Consider the following 21,346-nt stretch of genomic DNA (forward strand, 5'->3'; position numbering starts at 1 on the left):
GAGATTCGTTCTCTAGAACTGCCCCTCCACCCATTGGAGGCCCTTCTACCAGCAGCGGTGTAATAAAGTCTTTGCAGGGCCGCACCTTTGCGTTTTGCAGGGCAAGTGTTAGAAATAGTTCCTTCCACAGCACAATGGTGCTGGCATTAGTAATTGTAATGTAATTGCGATGTGCAGCTCTCCGTCAATGCACTGCTGGTGTTTCTGCACTATATGTCAGTCATCGGGGATTGTTGAGCCACAGTTCACCACCCTGGTGAGTGTGTGTTGGTGAGCGGGGAAGTGATGAAAGACCGGTTCATACAGTATGTCACTCGCTACTGATGTTATTTGTGGCCAGCTTTCAAACTCATAGTTGCAGTGCATTAACCGTGTATCAACATTGCGTTTTCCCTTCCTTCAACGGACACGTCTACACGAGCCATTATAATATTTAGCACACTTTAATTAGTAATTCACACTATTAGTAATTGAAGCGTTATGAATAATATAGGGCCTTGTGTAGACATGTTGACAAAAAGAAAAACGACCAATTTTAATCTGGACATAGATGAAGGCGTTTGACATCCGTAATTATAAATCTCACGCAGAAAATCAGCTGTGGATATAGCGAGTATGTACAAGTCAGATTAATAATGCAAACACCAAAAATATTCAAGTGCACGTCAAACCTATGGCAGCTTAATTTAATGGTGAAAACGACAAAAAATGTAACCTGAAAGTTGCGAAGACGTGCACTCATTTCGTTATCCAAATGAAAAAAAAAATCTTTCAACGTGACAAGTTGAGACATCACCAAATTTTTTTAAACGTATTACCGTGTACGCGATAATATTGTTCCTTTTAAATCGAAACACACAAGCCCAACGGCCTCTCTCGGTGATCCGCAACCATTTACATAACGCACAATCGATGGATCAACTTCTCTGGCTGAAGCCGTAACTTCTCCCGGACGTTTGAAATCTGTCACTCGACTGGATAACAAAGATGTTAATCCGTGAGCTATTTTTATCACCTTGTTTGCTAAGCCAACTTGTTGTTGTTGTTGCCCCAAGTTGTTCAACTAGCCTCATCCCATTCCCTCTTAACCTGTTACACACGCACGTCCTCCGAGCAGCGATGGCTGCTGACGAGCTCTCGCTTTGTATGCGAATGCCTTCCGTGTCTTGCTGCCTTATCCTCGCCCCCCCCCCACCCCCTTTGATCTCCGCGTTGCTCAATCTTCGTTTACGAGCGGGCAACACACGTGCTTCACGTGATCGAGCGCGCACATTTTACTTTCCGTCATCCCCCCCCTCCGTTCTTGTTGTCTCATTCATAATTAAGAGCAGTTAATCGTAAAGCAGAGCAAAGGCAAATAACATTGCGGAGCAATCTCAGGTGGCCGCAAAGCCAATCTTGCGAGCGCGGAGAAAGACGCCGTTTGGAGAGGCAACGAACGCAGACGGCAGAGGACGCGGCTCACGACTCCAGGTGACTCTTCGCAACGCCGAGTTATATCTTCCTAATTATCGCTAATCAAGAGCAAATACTGCCCCCTTCGACATAACTCACGAACACGCGTCTTGTCGTCGTTATTGGATGTCATTTTCAAATGCTAAAGTCTCAATGAAGTGGCAGTGTGGTGTGTTTAAATGTGTACGTGTGGCACTGTGTTGGGATGGGAGCAGTGGTTAGAGGGCGGCATCATGTGCATTCTGAATGATTTTGTCATTGGCATTCCTACCGGGCTGTGACACTTTTAATCAGACCTTTCTTTAGTGATGGCATCCATCCTTCGAGGAATGAAACCGTCCAAACGAAAAACTATTGCGCAACTTAGAGCAAAGAGAGTTATATAAAACAACAATTTATCACGACGTTTCGATCGCCACACAAGCAACCGTCACCAGGTGACTTTACCGAAAGAACCAAAGAGTATAGATTCCTGCAGTCACGAAAGCTTCAAATCGATATTCTATAAAAACACTTTAGGAGGGTCCTACATTAAACTTGTTATTCTTCTTCGAGCGATGTTTTCGCTCAGTCGGCCTTACCGGCTGAAATAAAGGTCCGAGTCTGAAATGTGCTTCCAATTAGATTTTAACGAGTGCCTGGCAAGTGCGAGGAAACTTTGAGTATCTCGAGAAAACCCCATGCATAATTTGTGCACGTTTGGTATTTTTCACCCTTCCTTATTATCCAAGGCTATCACATAGGCACAATGTTTCAAAGGGATTATAGAAACGGGTGGACTTCTCCACAAATCTGTCTGTCGTCTCATAAAGCTAGTTGTAATTACTGGCGAAACATTGCACGTCAGATTGTTAATGGTATGGCTTGGCTCTCCAACACACCGATGTGCTGTACTAGTGACGAATTGGCACGTTCTGTTTACGTTTTACTAGTTGGCTGTGTCGGGTGGTGGCGGGTTTAACGACACGTTTATATATTTACGCGATCTAACCTAAAAACTCCATTATGGATGATATTGGTAGCGAAAGCCTACGTGTCAAACAAATTATAGTCTGCCAGTAGGGTGTGATTGTAATTCGCGGTAATATCCAATTGAGACATTTTGCAAAGTTATGCTTCAAATATGGTCAAATTGGACTGTAATACCGCTCACGCGGACTGCTCTTCTCCTCGTTAACATCCACGCTGAAGCAAGCGGCGCGTTGTATCTGCGGTGAGAACACCCGCAGAAATTCATTAAGGAGGCCGCCAGCCTCGAGCCTCTGCAACGAGCGGCGAGCGCGCAACCGCTCAGCCTCCAAGGTCGACGCAGACGAACTCGCGAACCCACTTTCTGTACGGCCACCACCACCACCCCCCCCCCAGGCCACCCTCACAGCAGCCCATCGGGAGATATTTGTGAGGTTCACACGTCCACGCTATCCACCCCACCCTTGCCTCCGAAGTTCTGGATCATCGGCGTGAAGAGCGTAGGGGGCAGAGTGGAGAACGACGTGGCATGTCCATCTCGCCCGGGGCCGATATGTGAACAGGAGTGAACATGGGAACGTGTCGAGACACGGACAGTCACACCACCGTGCACAGTTACTGCGCTGGGTCTGGGCGGTTAAATGGTCGGGGTGGATATGCGACGTTTGACTGTGCGCCAAACGTCATTCACTTCGCGGTCGCAATCGCAGCATCCTGAACGGGTAAACTTCACCAACAAAGGGAAACATTCACCCCCCCCGTCAAGCCGAAGTCAACATGGATTACAAATAATATCCGCGTGGCTCAAAGCACTTTCACTGGCACAGCACTCAACAGGAATTAACATCTAAATAGGCTGCACACCAATTAACCGTAAATTACATTTACTCTGCTGATCCTCATCTAAATGCGTCTTGAGTGGGATTTGTCTTCTCTCTTCGTGCCCCACTTTGGCCCCAACGGAAACTTTCGCTGCGTGCACACAGCTCCGGTTAGAATGAATACGAGACATCGACTTCACATCTCGCCTCCAGTAGCTAACACCTCTTTCAATCTTCTCGGTTCTTTCGGTAAAGTCGTGTAGAAGGGAAATAATAAAATAATAACATAAAACATAATAAAATAAAATTCTCACGACGTTTCGGCCACAACACAAGCAGCCGTCCTCAGGTGAAGAAACAGAGCTGTCGGCAAAGACATCGCTCCAATGAACACTGCTAACCTGTCTTTCCGACAGACCTGTTCTTCACCTGAGGACGGCTGCTTGCGTTTTGGCCGAAACGTCGTGAGAATTGTATATTATTATGTTTTATTTTTATTATTTTATTATTTCCCTTCTACGTGACTTTACCGAAGGAACCAAGAAGACTGCTAAGCTTGGCAGCGTATTTAAGCTGGGTGGGAGGCGCAGAGCGCCTTGACAAATGAGTTTACATATCAACCTCTTTCAATGTCCACGCTTCCATATCCGTGATTTATGGCAGGCTATGTACGAAGGCGCAGCCCTGCAATTGCTTGCTCAAGCCACTGCTGGCGGATGGCCCTCTCCACTTGAGGGCGCTATAGAGGCCCACCTCTAAAGTGGTATTTTGGGCGAGACTTCCATGCCGGTCAGATGTCTTTAAAGAGGTTCAAATGCCCACACTTTACCCCACCACACACAATCTACCTGTGTTTAACACGTAGGCTTTCGTGACCAATATCCATAAATGTGAATTTTGTGGGTTTACTCTCCGACACACCGGTGTGCTGAAGAAGTAACGAATTGGCACGTTTTGTTAAGGTGATATAAAACCTTATAATCACGAATCTACCTCTGGTTTACCTGTTTATACTGCTGGGTGCACAGAGACGGGGGAGAGTTTAAGCAATCTGTAGCTGGTAAAATACGCTGGTCAAAGAGTTATTATACAGATAGGAACAACAGGTTCCACACTGCCCACCAGGGATTATTTGTCTGTCTGTCGTGCATATGAGGAGGGGAGGGTGGGGGTGGGGCTGGATGGAGAGGGGAGGGTGGGGATGGACTGGGTGGGGAGGGAGGGGCTGGGTGGGGAGGGGAGGGTGGGGAGGGGCTGGGTGGGGAGGGTGGGGCTGGGTGGAGAGGGGAGGGTGGGGAGGGGCTGGGTGGGGAGGGGCTGGTCACCCCGTGGTGCCCTTATAAAACTCAATGTTTAACCTACACACTACACTATACACGACACGATACACTACACTTATACAGGTAGGAACAACAGGTTCCACACTGTCCACCAGGGGTTATTTGTCTGGCTGTCGTGCACGAATGCGCTGCCCAACCAAGTTCCTACCAGCCCACTCCGAAGGAACGTGTTTTTGACACATTGGTATGCTGCTATTTGTTTTCATGTTTGGTATTCCAGAAGCACTCCAACCGGCTTTCGTCCACCTCTTTGTTTCATAATTTTCGTCCCGGTCCACGTTCGAAAATTGTCTTACTCTGATACTTAAACAGCTGTGAGATATGGCATGGGATTGGCAATGCCTTAATCCAGCAGTGGAGAGAGAGATCGTGTCAAATAATGACTTGTGCGCATATCGGACCGTTGTCATCATACGGCGTATCTGAAATGGCAGTGATGTACTCTACCTGAACCATAAGGTTGTCAAGTCAAAGTCAAGGTGACCTCAGAGAGACTTTGCCCAGCCCAAGATTTGTTCACTCGACCCTGGGGGAGGGGGGGGACGAAGACTTCTCGAGCACAGCCCCCAAACATCTGGAACTCAAATTTCGATTTAAAGCTTTCGTGACTGCAGGGATTCATCTTCTTGGTTCTTTGGGTAAAGTCACGTAGAAGGGAAATAATAAAATAATAAAATAATAAAACATAATAGGACGGCTGCTTGCGTTGTGGCCGAAACGTCGTGAGAATTATTTTATTATGTTTATTTTTTATTATTTTATTATTTCCCTTCTACGTGACTTTACCGAAAGAACCAAGAAGATCTGGAACTCACTCACACCGCCCGCCTGCCTGCCACCGGACGTCCGAAACTCGCCGAATGTCTCTCAACTCCGTGGTCTGTGCGAGCACACGCCTGTTCACGATAAAGGTGTTTGGGTTTGATCGTGTAGATATAAATGTGTCGTAACCCTCCACCACCCGACACAGCCAATTAGTAATGGATTTGCCACGTAAACAACGCGCCAATTAGTTACTGCTACAGCCCACCGGTGTGTTGGAGAGTAAATCCACAATATTTATAATTTGAAAACGACGTTTCGCTGGTAATTACGTTCAGCATCATCGGGCGATTTGGCAAATCGCCCAAAAAACTTTATCGTGAATAATATTGGTCGGGAAAGCCTTCGTGTTAGACACCTGTTCACACTCGCCTTCCCCTAACATCTAAAATTTAAGAAGTGGGGGGCGGGCACTAAAAAACTGTTTCTTTACTTTTATTAATTGTATTTAGTTCTTATTTTTCTCATGCTACTAGGTACCGATGCCGTTCCGTTGTACTGTGCACTGACGCCTACTGCATTGAGGGCGATATTGGCAGGCAAAATAAAGATGCATTGCTCATCATCATCACCATCAGCATATTCATCATAAACCTTCCAGGATCAGAAAATCAGCATTACGTGGTGAGGCTGCACAGCTTCCCGATAAGTCTACGGTTGGTTATTCAACAGCAAAAAGCAATCCTTTCCAATGGAAAAGTGGACATTTATGAACACAGCTATCACAACGATTTCCTCATTTGTATGTCGCCATAGCTTCTTCGAGTTTCACTGTGGATGCTGTCTGCATCTACAAGCCCAAACTGCAAAGTGGCATAATCACTTTCTTGGATTTACATTTGCTATACACAGAGGCACGTCCAAGTAATGCATTAGGAGCCATCATCTAAAGTGGTGGAGGGATGATAATTTGTGCATGATACAAAAGCCAAGTAAGACCATAACCTTGGGAAGTCATTGAATAGGTCTAACCTGCTATAGACATATCGTGTGTGCGTTATGTGTGTGTGCACGTGTACACGTGGGGAGCGGTAGCGCACTGCACTACGGACCTCGAAACCCGGGTTCAATTACTTATCACAGCCGCCAACAGTGACGATTATCTGAACCGGTCCTGGGCCTCCCCTAGGTCGACTCAGCCTCAAATGAGTACCTGGTGCAGTGTGTTAACATCGCCACTGGGGAGACAGAGGCGGCCGGGAGTTTTGCTGGCCACCCACGCTCTCGTGTGCAATGCCGGCCTTCATAGGTGCTCGCTAATAGCACTTGCCCCAACAGTCTGCCAAGGCTATTCGGGGAACTTTGTGTGCACGTGATATCTGAACAAGTGCTGGGCCTCAAATCGGTTGACTCAGCCGTAAAACAATAACTACCTCGTGCCGTGTGTGAACATCCGCAAAGGGGAGAAAAAAGGTATCCGTTTGTGGTGTTGGCCACGCCAACCCCACTATACACCATGCAACCTTAGAAGGTGCTCGCTAACAGCACTTGCTCCAACAGGGTATAAGGAAAATATTTGTCTTAGTCATGTTGTGGGTGTCTTCCAAGCTCTCTCAAAGCAAGGCCTAAATAAATAGTAGAAATATATGTAGAAATTATCAAATATTTTTTTTTATGGATAGATATGTCCCACTGAAACTGCATGTAGAAAGTAACCACTTAAAAATCAGAAGAGCAGGAGACATGCTCTCACCTAGGTTATTTACAGCGACATTATATATGTACACTAGCTTTACTACCCGGCTTCGCCCGGGACTAGGATTCACCACGCCCGGCCGCCTTTGTCTCCCCAGTGGCGATGTTCACACACCACACCGATTACTCGTTTGAGGCTGAGTCGACCTAGGGGAGGCCCAGGACCGGTTCAAACAATCGTCACACACACAACTTTCAGGGTGCCTACGGCAGTAAACGACCCACATAATAAACCAATGCTGCGCGAAGAACGCCTTAGACCTGTGAAGTACCGTTGAGGACGCTTGGACACCGTTGTAAGGCACACGTATTTATTTGTACAAGTAGTCACACTGCGGACGTACAATACTAGAGGGGTGTATCGGCCCCCTCACCCGGATAGCTGGGAATACTCTATTAGCTACCCCTGACCTATCCCTAGTCCTCCACTAACGGGGAGGCTATCTGGCCCGACACTGGTCAGTCGGGCTACGGTACCCGGAGTCCCAGAGTACTAACTCTGGTTCACGGGACCACGCCACTGGCTCGGTCCTGCGCGGCCCTGACAAGGGCGGCATCCCAGGGGAGTCCAGGGCCTAGCTAGTCGATCTTCCGTCTTCCCCCTTTAACTCTAAGACTCAACCCCGAGCTCTCTGGCTCATCCCCTTTTATACCCCCCCAGAGGATCACAACCCCCCCACGGGCAGCCCCCCCAAGCCGCCCGGTGCAGACGTCGTTGCGGGCACCTCCCCGTGTACTGACGGAGCCCCGCCCACTGTGTTTGTTACCCGTTTGATCCTATGCATACAGCCCTACACAAACAGCCCCTCTGTAACAGCCCTACACCTGCAACACATTTGTAATTCAGCAGAGAGTTGGGGGGAGATGCGTGACGTCAGCAGGCACACTGCGTTACGCTTCCACATACGGGTCAAATGACAGATGTGACGTCACAGCTCACTTGACATGCAAAATATATGCATTATTGCGCGCCCCCCCCCCCCACCAAAAAAAATACAAGTCAATTTTTATAATGTTTGCATGGTGTACAGTCTGGAAAGTACCCACATGGCAAATTTCAAGTTTGTTGCATGTCGGGAAGTACGCTAAACATTTTGAACAGACGGACATTCGCAAATTTCCCTTTCATATATATAGATATGTTGAAATTCTTTCCCACCATAATTAATCAATTTTTCGATTGTCATAATAGAAATTGAAATTGATGAAGAATATAAGAGGCTTGATAAAAAATAAAATATACGAGCGAGATAAAAGTTGTCCAACAATTTTGCTGAACAAAATATAGACATTGTTGATGGGATAGAACTGTGAGATGCAAGAGAGCATTTGTATCTATGGTAATTACTGAAGACTGACTGGTATAAAAATTATGACATACAAAGGTGAGTCAGTGCAAGTTGTAATTTATTTGAAAATGTTTATTTTATAAATAATACTAACATACCAATGAGCCTTCGGTCAAAAGCTCAGTTGCATATTACTGCCGTGACACATGAATCAGAAACAAGGACCCTGACAATGAAGGTAAAATAAAAACCAATCTGAAAAGTGCACAGAGCAGCATGGCGAGATGGAACCTACAGCGAGAGAGAGAGAGCAACACGTGAATCAAAGGAAGAAAAGTACAATTTAGAGACATCATATGCACTGCTCGTGAAAGTAAGCGCACTTGAGCAGCCTATGCCTACTGGAAGAGCGAGCAGGCCGATGGATGATTAAAGATGAGCAAAAGGAGGTAACACGTCAGAGCGGGCGACCAGTTCATAGTGGCGATCATCCAGCAGTGGATACATCATTTCTGTTGATGATGCCGATGATGATCAATGACAGTTATGGCTAATTGAGGCAACTGCAGACTCACCACTCTCTTCACCTGCACTCAATCAACGACAGTGTGCAGAAGCCTGTCAATGTGGTTCCAGACAATTGACTTCAAATCGTACATTGGACTCCATTCAACCTCCCTTTCCACATCAATCCTACGTGGATGGGGTTTCTGAAATCTATACTATGACCAGAAATGTGTGGTCCACAGTAACAGAGAGCCACACTGAAAGAGCCTCAACAACAACAACAGCTTTAATGGTGAGATGTCATCTTCTTCGCCTGATATGCAGGAGGTCGGTGGTTCGATCCTAACCCTGACGCCTGCTCTATATAGGGAGTTTGCATGTCTCTCTCTCTCTCTCCGTGGTTGCGTGGATTTTTTTTTCTCCGGTCCTCCGGTATTTCCCTCCACATTTAGAAACATGCGTTTAGACGATTTAAATTATTTTGCTACTATAAATGTCCAAATGATAAGACACTTTGTTGAGCTATCATTTGTGGCCAGGTCGCTTTTGAAATATGATTGAATACCTCATCGGGCTTTGCCTGATAGGATAGTTCAGTTTTATTTGTATGTGTTTTGGCCATTTATTTACCTTCCTCGTACTTTGCACTCCTATGTTTGTGTACTGTTTGTTGCTGTCACTTTCTTACCCGCTCCAACTGGACATCTGTGAAAAAAGAGCTTTAGAACTAATTGGATTCCTCCAGTATACTTACATATTTTGATTCTGATATAACTGAAGAGAGACACCGCAATGAAAGATTTTTGTTTAAATAACTCTTACTTTGTACAATTCTAAGCAGTTTTTTTACGTGATTAAATTTCGTCTCAAAATTAGGCAAAGAGCGATTGCAGATTAAATTGGACAATGCTAGGAAAATTAACAGCACATTTTTTGATTATTGTCATTAAAATGCGAAAAAAAAATCCTGATTCATGCAGCTGATTAATCAGAATACCTTAATTAAATGCATTCTAAATCAATAATGAAATGCATTGCCATCGCAGTCCAGATAACAAATATTATACCACTAAAGCCAGCTCTGCATGAAGCGCTCTGACTTTAATAAAGTCTCATTTGCAGGGGATCTTATACATTAATTGATTTCGATTTAAAGCTTTCGTGACTGCAGGGATTCATCTTCTTGGTTCTTTCGGTAAAGTCACGTAGAAGAGAAGTAATAAAATAATACAAATAAAACATAAAAAATAAAACGTAATAATTCTCACGACGTTTCGGCCACAACGCAAGCAGCCGTCCTCAGGTGGGAGACAGCGTCTCCCCGACAGACGGCTGCTTGCGTTGTGGCCGAAACGTCGTGAGAATTATTTTATTATGTTTTATTTTTATTATTATATTACTTCCCTTCTACGTGACTTTACCGAAAGAACCAAGAAGATATTAATTGATATATATTTTTTGGACCTTCATAAAAAGTGAGGTAATGTCGTCCTTTTTTCGTGTCACTTCTCACATCTGACTGAATGCGTTCTGAACGGTGCAACACATTTCATGGACTTTCTGGGACATTTTCTAATCATCGGATTCAAGTGACCCATTTGCCTCATTGCCATTAACACACCGCGAGCAGCAACAACAAAAACAACAACAACAACAAAAACAACAACAACACAATACAAAGAGGACCTTGTGTTATGTTTAAAAAAGGATTGTTTTTCTCATTAACGCCAAGCAAGCTTGCCAATGGCCCGACCACATCGTTATGAGTACCTAGGACAGATTGCATCCCATACAACTTTGCCGAGGCAGGTGGAGGTGGGTAGCAACCGTGCCAAATTCATCCATCAGCAGCCACAGCTGTGTAATGCTGAAACGCGTTTGGACTGAACAAGCGTTGACCCTCATCGTAAGGGATCGAATGGAGAGTCTGTGTGATAAGTATTGTGCGTACTCGCATGTTCGCTGTCGATTGGAGAAAATGTTCGCGTTTTACATAGACTCGTGCCCCTGTTGGTGTGCAAAATAGGAACGTAACAGACAGCCAACACTGCGTAAATGTCTATGAACATCTTCTTGGTTCTTTCAGGTAAAGTCACGTAGAAGGGAAGACGGCTGCTTGCGTTGTAGCCGAAACGTCGTGAGAATTATTTTATTATGTTTTATTTTTATTATTTTATTACTTCCCTTCTACGTGACTTTACCGAAAGAACCAAGAAGATGAATCCCTGCAGTCACGAAAGCATGGCACAAAGTGCCAAAGGCTGCACAGTACGAGACAAATGAAGAATATCCCACCAGGGCGACAGCCGTACGGTAGGAAGTTGAAGGCGTCTTATTAGAAATATGTTGCGCGTTGTTCTCAGATAGATTGCAGATACACAACAGTTAATTGCTAATGCTATCGTTAGTCACCGTTGTTGACATGTTTCGCGTCGTATTTAGTCAAAGTGATTTCTGGCTGAAATTTAAACATGAGCGGTGCTCATCTTCTGTTTACCGCCCTGAACCAGTGGTGGAGATTCCACATTCATATGCCGGGACGGGGGAGGGGGAGTGTGTCTATAAGACAACCACTGTTGACGTCTCCTCAAAGTGGTTCCCTATTTTAGCAACCCGGGTGGATTGATGGATTTGAGTCAACTCTCGACCAGAATGTTCGCGTGCAAACTTCCAAATTGCGAGCCGCTCGCTCTACCGCTGAGCCAGTGGGCGGGTTATGCGATATGTAGTACTGACAGCCCCTACTCGACGGCTCTTCCTCAACAACCCCACCGTGCCCTAATTATATTGAACGAACGCCACTACGGGTTACCAACTCAGCACCGAAGCCGACTGCGCTGGCACGGCTGCGTAAGTGGACATCGCTCTGTTCAACGGATGAAAGACGACACGTGCTCAAACGCGCCCCGTGATTTTTTTTGGGTCCAACTTTATCTAGTTTTTTTCACCGTCTCTTTCAGTCGTACCCCAAACAAGATCGGTGGTTGTCTGGCCAACCGACGACACGCACAGTGACGGCAAATCCCTTCGTCCGACCGCCGCAAAGTGCATTTCACGTGCAACAAGCAACACGTGAACTCCACTGTGTGCATAGGTGATTTTTTATTTTTATAAACCCAAGACTTTTCCCTGGGTTTTCTTTGTTTGGGTTGGAGGGAGGGGAGGGGAGGAAGGGGAGGGGAGGGAGGTAGGGGAGGGAGGGAGGGAGGAAGAGAGGGATTTTTTTTATATTTTTGTTTCTGCCCTTTTCGAACACTCTGGCAACATGTCATCGACGGCGAGACGATGAATTGTGACTGCCTGGATACAACCACCGGAGGAGCGTGGTAAGCTAAGGTCCGAACCCCTTTTCACTTCACTCGATGGATACATCTCTCAGGGCAACCACCTTATTCCCCAGACACTCCACAATTCCCGAGATCGATATTGCTTTTAAGACAGAGAGAGAGAGCGAAAAAGTATTTACGAGAAAAAAAATAAACGAAATAATTTAAACTCGGGCAACCCCCCCCCCCACGCCCCCCCCACGCCCCCCCCCCCACGCGCCCCCCTAAATATCCGCCTTCTCAGTGTACGCTCAAAGTCCAGTGACCCAAAACGGGTGACATTCTTTCCTCCGTGCACACGGATAGAAGGCTTGAGCGATGGTTTGGACGTGAAAACTCTCGTTTTGACCTTCAAAGGCACCACCGTTCGCCTTGGAATACAAATCCGGTGACCTTTTTAGTAGATCAGCCGCCACGTGGCATTCTCTGCATGCGGTTTATTTATGCGTCGGCTCGTTTTTGTACGTGGATTTAGAATTTGTTTTGTTTATATATATGTTGTTGTTGTTGTTGTTGTCACTTGTTATTATCTCACATTGCTGCGTGCACGCGTTCGCCGTTTGGTTTTGGCGTTCATTTTAAGTGAATTAATGTACTGTGTACATTTAATCTCGAGACGTGAGACGCAACGAGCATTGATTGACGCGGCGATTAATAACCAGCAGGAACGGTGGTGCAGCGTTTTGAATATTTACGCATATGCTAGGCGTGTAACGATGCTTCAATTCATTGTTTACAATCTATTTTTGCACTCATTCCACAAAGCATCCGCATCCTTTCCAGAACTTTCTATGACTCTGAACCAAATCCCATTTTCATTTCTCCTCACGGTTACCCAATAGATCCCCCCCCTCCCTCCATTTTCCATTCAGGATTCCCTGACGACCAATTGCCGTGAATGCATATCTGTCAATCCCTTATCAGTGCCCTACCTTATTACAGACAAATCCAGACCTTATTGGTCATCCCGTGCCCCTTATACATCTCAACGTTCATCCTACAAAGACCCATCACAAAGGGAGACACACAAACAAATAGACAAAAACATTATTTGTGCCCGTATTGAAACGGCTGTAAGCCGCATGGACCTGAAAACTCAATTTTTCCCTGTACAAGAATACGGGGTAAACCGTACGGATTGACAGCTCTGAGAAAGTTCTCCACCTTCAAATCTGATTGTCGTTACCCTCCGTCGGCTGCCCCCGTGAAAGCTCCTCGCGAGCCCTTCGAACTCGCGACCCGGTGAGTGGGTATCTAGTTATTTACGTATTCCATGATGGGATTTGCCTCTCGCCATTCCCTGAACCACGTGCATCGTGCCATTACGATGAGAATCGATTTTAGTCATGGTTGATTCAAATGAAATGAGAATTTTATGTCGATGTTAGATTTAAACTAATGAGCGAACAAAACCCTTCAAAGAAGACAGAATTGTATAATTAGACATTATGATGAATCAAACTCTAAAAAATAAAAGTTTAAGGCAAATCATCGCATGCCCGGTGAGGCACCATCACATTACGTTGCAAACAGACACGACCACCACATCGCAGGGAACGCGCCCGATCTAATCAGATATCGCATGGCAAGCAAGGGTTGAGCCTGGATGGGTGACCACCATGCATTGAGTACAGGTGGAGATATGTGCTGGGCAGCAGAGGGCAAAGCAGCAAAAGGACATTGTTGTACTCCGCTTCTACGCGCCCACGTCAATGCTCCCACACCTTCACCAACCCGTGGCGGAGTACGGCCCAAAGTTGCCCATAACCCACGTTCTTGCGTGGGGGCCCTCACACAGCGGTGTATTGACAGAGGGAAATGCATGCACGCCATTTGGGTGGTACCGCACAATGTAATAGACACACGCTGTACAAGCACTCGCGCTTAAATGCCTCGATACTTCTCTTAAAATATCCGCAGCCGTCAGGGCGGTTGCTGCCCCATGCATCTTCTTCTCCTCCTTCTTGGAGTTTCTCGCCAATGACAACCTCATTTAATTTACCGCCGATTTATCTAATTTTTCAAGGTTACAGTTCGTCACTGATGTCCCCCCCCCCAGTCTGATAGGCACCCGCGAGCCTCCAATCTCGCACTGCCGCGGGGCCGTTTTCCGATTCGTTCCCTGCCAATGCACTCATGCACTCACCTCGTCCGCACGGTCGCCCCCATCCCAGGCCTCACCACTCTCCCACGGAATTACAACCCTCCGCTCCTCCACCCATCATCGCCTGATCCCTCCTCATCCCCCTCTCTCTCTCTACAGTGTCCCTTCTCTCTCTCTCTCCACCGTTTTCCTCCTTGAGCTGATATTGGTCTCGGGGCTTTAAAAACAAAGGTAGTTGAATCGGATTTTTTTTAATGACATTCAATTAGCTGCCAGGGACACTCAAATTGATATGCGTGATTTCATTTTTTTGTGGTCGTGTGTACAGGATTAACTGCACGTGTGGTAAATGTTACGTTGGGCAAACAGGGCGGATGATCAGCACGAGACAAAAAAAACATCAGAGAAATATGAGATACTCCCAAATACAACTGTCAGCAGTAGCAGAACACGCGTGCCACAATTGATTTTGATCATGTTGAAGCTCTGTGCAAAACTAGCTACTACTGGCCAAGACTAATTAGAGAATCTATCGAAATTTAAAGAAGTAAAAAAAACGTTAACCATTCGGATAGCTACCGCCTGAGTGCTGCATGGAAGCGAATCATCAAATAATACATTACAATACATGTTGTAAATGCATGCCTACAAAGGGCAGCATACTTCAATAGGGATTACCGTTGATACGACTATTTTAATACACACGCATTTTTATTATTTCGTATGGCATTGTGAAAAGCAACAGTTTTAAATTTATCTTAATGATCGCCATAAATGAATGCAAAGGCTCATCGTCCTTATACCAATTATGTGGTTGACACACTGGATATCAGCGTTCCCGCCAGGATGTGCATGGATGGAGCATCCGTCGGTGATGTGCTTGATGGTTTGGACTTCTCCGCAGTCGCAGTCGGGCGATTCTTTGATCTTACATTGATGGAATGTGTACGGGCATCTGCCGTGTTGTGTTCGAGCGCGGTTCAGTGTGGTCCATACACAATAGACAGGAAGGATAAGTTCAAAGGGCTCGCTTAATGCACAATGTAAATTGCCTCGATATCCTGCCCTCCACCCACGTGGTGCAAGAGCGCAGAAGCGTGGTCAGCACATCTACGCCTTCTCCACAAATATGTCTGTCGCCTGATTAAGCTAGTTGTAATTACTGGCGAAACGTCGTACTCAGATTGTAAATGTTGTGGCTTGGCTCTCCAACACACCGGTGTTGCTGTACTCGTGACGAATTGGCCACGTTCTGTTTACGTGACAACCCTTACTAGTTGGCTGTGTCTACGCGATCTAACCCGAATACCTCGATTATGGAGTCTATTAAACTCTTGTGGGTTTAATTTTCGATTTAAAGCTTTCGTGACTGCAGGGATTCATCTTCTTGTTCTTTCGGTAAAGTCACTTAGAAGGGAAATAATAAAATAATAAAAATAAAACATATAAAAATAAAAATTCTCACGACGTTTCGGCCACAACACAAGCAGCCGTCCTCAGGTGAAGAAACAGAACTATCGGACGCTGTCTTTCCGACAGCTCTGTTTCTTCACCTGAGGACGGCTGCTTGTGTTGTGGCCGAAACGTCGTGAGAATTTTTATTTTAATGTTTTATTTTTATTATTTTATTATCTCCCTTCTACGTGACTTTACCGAAAGAACTAAGAAAATCTTGTGAGTTTGTATTATGTTTTTGCTGTTTTCGTGTAACTGAGCATTTCCTCACTAACAATGACCTACAGCACACAGTCGCCCAAAAAGCTAGTTAACGCAGCACATCCGTGGATAGGTGTGTATAAATAAATACAAAGGAAAGAAATAAATAAACTTCACAGATGCATCACAGCGACTGACAGTCATTTTGATCACAGCGAGAAACTTCCATGTCCCCTTACGAATGACAAAATAACAATGACTGTTTCCATTACAGACCAGCTGCACAATAATTGGGCGATAGCAATTTTAAACTTGTTCTTCAAAAGTGACATTATATAAGAAGAGTGCAAACACTTTTTTCATGTTTTCTCACGATCGACAACAACAATTCAAAGACATGTCTAAAGTATTTGGATTATTTTGTTTAATCTGATTGTACGGCAATTTTATTTTGAAAATACGACGTTGGGATGCTGCTGTGGTGTAATGATTAGAACACTGGCCTTGCAATCCAGGTGTGTCCAGTTCAGTTCTTTGCTCCTGGCGCGGCAGTTGAAGCAATGGGGAAGGCTTTGCATTCCCCGTTCCCATATCCACTCAGCAGTATGATCGATCGGTACTTCGCGTGCGGTAGAAGAGTAGGCCAAAACACCCCCTAGAAGGACCCTCTAGAGATCCCTTGAGTAGAGGTCCTTCTGTCAGCAGTGGCGTGAGCAGGAACTTGCAGGGCTGCGCATTTACCTTTTAAAATGCAAACTCACTAAATATTGCACTAATGCCGTTTTGAAATGAAATCAATGCGAGCATGGAATGCGTGTATTTTTAAATCCTTTATATGAAGTTCACTTGCTTGCTTGCGCGCTTACGACCGTGCAAATCTTTCGGTCGTTTTTTAACCCACTTCCCGTGATCCAATCGAGCTGACATTTTGCACACAGACTCGTTGTGCGTGACAATTTATTTTCATGAAATTTTTTTTCCTAAATTTTACACTTTTTAGGAAAAAATAAATTGTATTTAATTACCAATTGCTTAATGGTGGCAGGCAATCATCTGACCCATAGGTGGCAGCCATCTCAAGCAAGAGGACGAGAGGACTCTAGCCGCCACGCATATAAAGGATTTATAGTGAAAAACTTTGTTTTTACGGGTTAATTTTTTACCAGGTTAATCTTGCACAAGCGGTCCTTAATTTGCAACAATAATTCCCATCTCTATCTCCCTGCCATTCTGTACACGTTCACTAAAGACTGTGTAACTGAATTCCACAGACACATGACGGCCCGGATTTATATCTAGGTTCAACATACTAAACTCAACGTTTTGCCAATTTGCCCCATTGTTAGTAAAGCAGATGACCGGAACATTTTCATGGAAAATGGGCATCGGATAGCATGCGACTTGCGGCACATTATGTACATACACATTACATTACATAATATGTAAACATACAATTGTCTGGTTTGCCAATTACAAAGCCACATATTGCTGCATTCGTGTTTGGAACTTTGAGACCAATGCGTTTACAGCAGCAATTTCGACGTTGGGCAACCTGTTTGGCTTCTCTGTATCTCATCAGAAGAATGTGACCGCTTAAACAGATGACACTGGGTAGCCAGTTGTTGTCGTAAAAAGCATTCGCAGGTGCTACGTGTGGCACATTAGGAATGGACCACTCGTTTAATTATTTCCTCGTGCAGCAAGGGAGTAAAGTGTGGTTTTGTGAAAGTCCTTATGTGCTGTGCAGTACATCAATGCACGTGCGTACACCAGCATGCGATAACTGAGCTGGGCCTGTGAGTGGCTGGCAGGGTTATTGATTAACCGGACTTGTACACCAGCCACGTGGTTAATGGCGACTCGGTTGAGGATTGCTGCGTGTGGCACACGTGCTGTTGCATTTTACAGATTCACCACAATAAATGTGTTTGCCCTCGATTTTGAGCACCTGCCCACGTCCTTCATTTCGAGTGTGCAACACGTGTCGCCTCTTTGTGGGTGACCTGGAGGCCCAAACATGAGAGTGCTGAACTGGCACTGCTGACTGTGATTATATCACCAAATAATGTAATAAGAACAGGTTCTCAAGTGTAACGGGTTGACAATGGTCTCAGCATGGCTGCAAATAAGCGCTAACTTTGGCACTGCTCTTAATTTTGGCTAAATTCCAGCTATTCGAATTGTATATGTCAGTTTGACTGTAATCTAACAAACATTACTCTCAGTGGTAGAGTTGATGAGAAAGTGCTGTCCCCTATTGTATGGGAAAGAGGTCATTTTAAGGAGTACTATCTGCTTTCATGGGCTGTTTTTTTTTAAATAAAGTACTGCACTGAAAGATAACTGAATGGATCCTTTGCCTCGTCAAGTCATGTCAACAGCATAATGAGGATAAAAAAAACTTGGGGAAAGATACGAAAAAATTCCATCAAAAAAATGCCATTCAGACCATTCTGTGCAGCACTGCGCATTTTATATTTGATTCCATAAAACAAACTGAATACTTTGTGCTTATTAAAACGGCGGAAATTTAACGTACCCGACCGTTGTTTTCAAAAATGTCAACATTTAAAACGACACTGATTACTTTGGAAATGAAATCAAGCACGAGGTGACGATGAACTCAACGCAATCACCTGCGGTGTGAACACATTTATCGCAGAGTCACGTGGGAGAATGCTTTACGATAATAAACAATCAATTATGTTATTATGGTGATGCGTTGGTCTCTCCCAATAACGATATAACTTTGCAATGTTTTACGGGAAATTCATCTCAACCGAGTGGCTTCTTTTGAGAAAACACGGTAAAACTATATTATGATTTTTAGACATGCAAATATTTTCCTGTTTCAATAAATGTATTCATTCACAGCTCAAATAACTCGGTTTTAACACAGAATGGCGTGGATGTGTCGGGCCAGATTAAGTTTGACGAGGCCTCAGGGGCTGTTGTAGTTTTTAGGGTATCTACAATATTATATTTTAAAAGTGTACATATATTGAAGGCCGTCTTGGCATGAGGGCGCCTTGGGCCGCGTGTGAATCTGACCCTGTGTATGCATCATCAAACTCATGGCACATTTACCATGGTAAGTATTTTCTCATTAACAACATTCAAAATGACAATCTACAGCTGTATAAAGGTCAGTTTAACACGTAGGCTTCTGGCGAATTGCCCGATGATGCTGGATGCAATTACCAGCGAAACGTCGTACTCAAATTGTAAATGTTGTGGTTTCACGCTTCAACACACCGGTGGGCTAAAGCAGTGAACTATTTGTCTTTTGTCAACGTGACACTTTTTTACTGATTGGCCGTGTCGGGTGGTGGAGGGTTACGACACATTTATAAATAACGCGATCTAAACCATGCCGTCGCAGTCAAAGGAATTGCTTGGCCATACTTCACCACGCTGGTCAATGCATGTTGGTGAAGTGGGCACAGGGTTCTGGCACGCATTCGGACATCACTCGTCAGTGACGTCACCTGTAGCCGGGAATCAAACTTAGGTCACAGGGTACAGAGCAGAGGTCGCAACCGGGTACCCGATACCCGTACCCTACCTGATACCCGGCTACCCGTACCCGGCCGGGTACGGGTACCCGTTTGCGACCCTGGTGTGGCCGGGTACGGGTACGAGTAGGCCGTGAGTCACTGGTGAGTCACCGTTTGTCACTCATTTCCCAACGTCTTGTCTCTTCTCACAATTCAAGTTCCTAGAATCAACTCACCCGCGCCTGCAACATGGCTTCATCCCAGAGGTCGCAATCAGGTACCCGGATACCCGTACCCTACCCGTACCCGGCCGGGTACGGGTAGGGTACGGGTACGGCCCGTTTGCGACCCTGGTGCGGCCGGGTACGGGTACGGTTAAGGAATCAAAACCCGTTGCGACCTCTGGTACAGAGTGTAGTAGGCTACCCTCTGTACCCCCCCCCCTCTCCTACCATATAATATGTTTACATAATGCAAACTTTAAAACTGTAAATCACTCATTTTAAGCCTGCATGGTGCCTGGATGTACAAGCCCAATGCAAAATACAGATGTGATATAGGCTGCTGTGGGCCTATACAGATAGTCCCCGAGTTACGATGGTCCGACTTACGATATTTCAATCTTACGATGGCGATAGCGATACGACAAAATTGTAAAGTATGAAAAATTTCGCGTGGCAGTCAAACGCAGCAGCGTACGAGGTACGATACTGTACGTTGGGACGCTGCCTTGTGTGATGCAGATAGGATTGCTTCCAGAAAAAAATTCCTATGAAATTGCAGTTCATAGAGGTTGGCTAAGAATTTACCTTTTTTTTACTTTACATTTTACTGTGCAATACAGTATTGTAATTAATTAATACGTACAGTATATAGTTTATACAGTACGGTGCTGATAATTGATCTGTTTTGCTAAACTATCACAATTCTTTAAGACTCCTGGGTAGACTGGGCCATCTTCGACTTACGATATTTTTGACTTACGATGGGGTCGTCGTAACGCATCTCCGTCGTAAATAGAGGACTACCTGTATTGTGGACAGCAGAACAAAATCCATTTCTGTACTGTACTCTGCTCCCACATCAATGCTTCCTTTCTTCACGAACCGGCACTGACCATCGTGATAAAATAAAATGTGACCACACAATCCCCCCACGACCCACGCAACGGTGGAACATCCGCACATTCACGTGCACATTAACAAGTCGTCGTCTCTATCAGCTTTAGGTACGGGCAAATTGAGTGCAAATGGCAACTGGAAGACGGCAAGATGGAATCGATTATTCAAGTATCTTTCGTTTTGTTGTTGTTGCAAAACCATCTGAGGCCATCAAAACACTCCGTGACACATGACGACCGTTTCACCCTGAGGACAAGGCCACCAGAAGGATGGCTTCAATGATGACAGTCGTCCTGGAGTTCATCTCCCTTCGGGGCACGCGGTAGGTTTGAAATGAATGGACTGAGTTTACACGGAGGTCATGCGGCGATGAGGGGCATGCGGAGGGGCCAACCGCCGCTGCAATATATCCCTGGCCCATATAAAATCCCTGAAGGGTCGTGGCCATGTATGTATGTCCCAACCTAGACTTGATCCCAGAACTCCTAAACTATCACAAAAAGATAACAGCAACGACGATGTTTGTCAATGAGGTGATTTCTCTCCCGGCATCGCTCTTCCCAAGCTCCGATAATATGACAACCGTGCCCCATTCAGGAGACGTATAGAACTATTAAACTCTTAAGATATTTTGGTTATTTTACCAGGTAAGGCCCACTGAGCTATATAGTTTTTTTTCAGACGCAAATTGGCCACAAATGTAGCTCAACAATGTGGCTTATCGTGTGGAAATTTACAGCAGCC

The 21,346-nt window shown here is 45.2% G+C and overlaps 1 long non-coding RNA gene across 1 annotated transcript in view; it reads left to right on the plus strand.

Moving 5' to 3' along the window:
• Positions 1–1,336: 1,336 nt before the first annotated feature.
• The window catches only part of LOC133352729 (uncharacterized), a 50,422-nt gene continuing 30,412 nt past the window's right edge, over positions 1,337–21,346 (plus strand). The window contains exon 1 of the long non-coding RNA XR_009756294.1: positions 1,337–1,473. This is a non-coding gene — a long non-coding RNA (uncharacterized LOC133352729). The remainder of the gene's footprint in view (positions 1,474–21,346) is intronic.

This window comes from Lethenteron reissneri, chromosome 41 (genome assembly GCF_015708825.2).
Source record: "Lethenteron reissneri isolate LAM-NWPU_2019-01 chromosome 41, ASM1570882v1, whole genome shotgun sequence".
NCBI lineage: Eukaryota > Metazoa > Chordata > Hyperoartia > Petromyzontiformes > Petromyzontidae > Lethenteron > Lethenteron reissneri.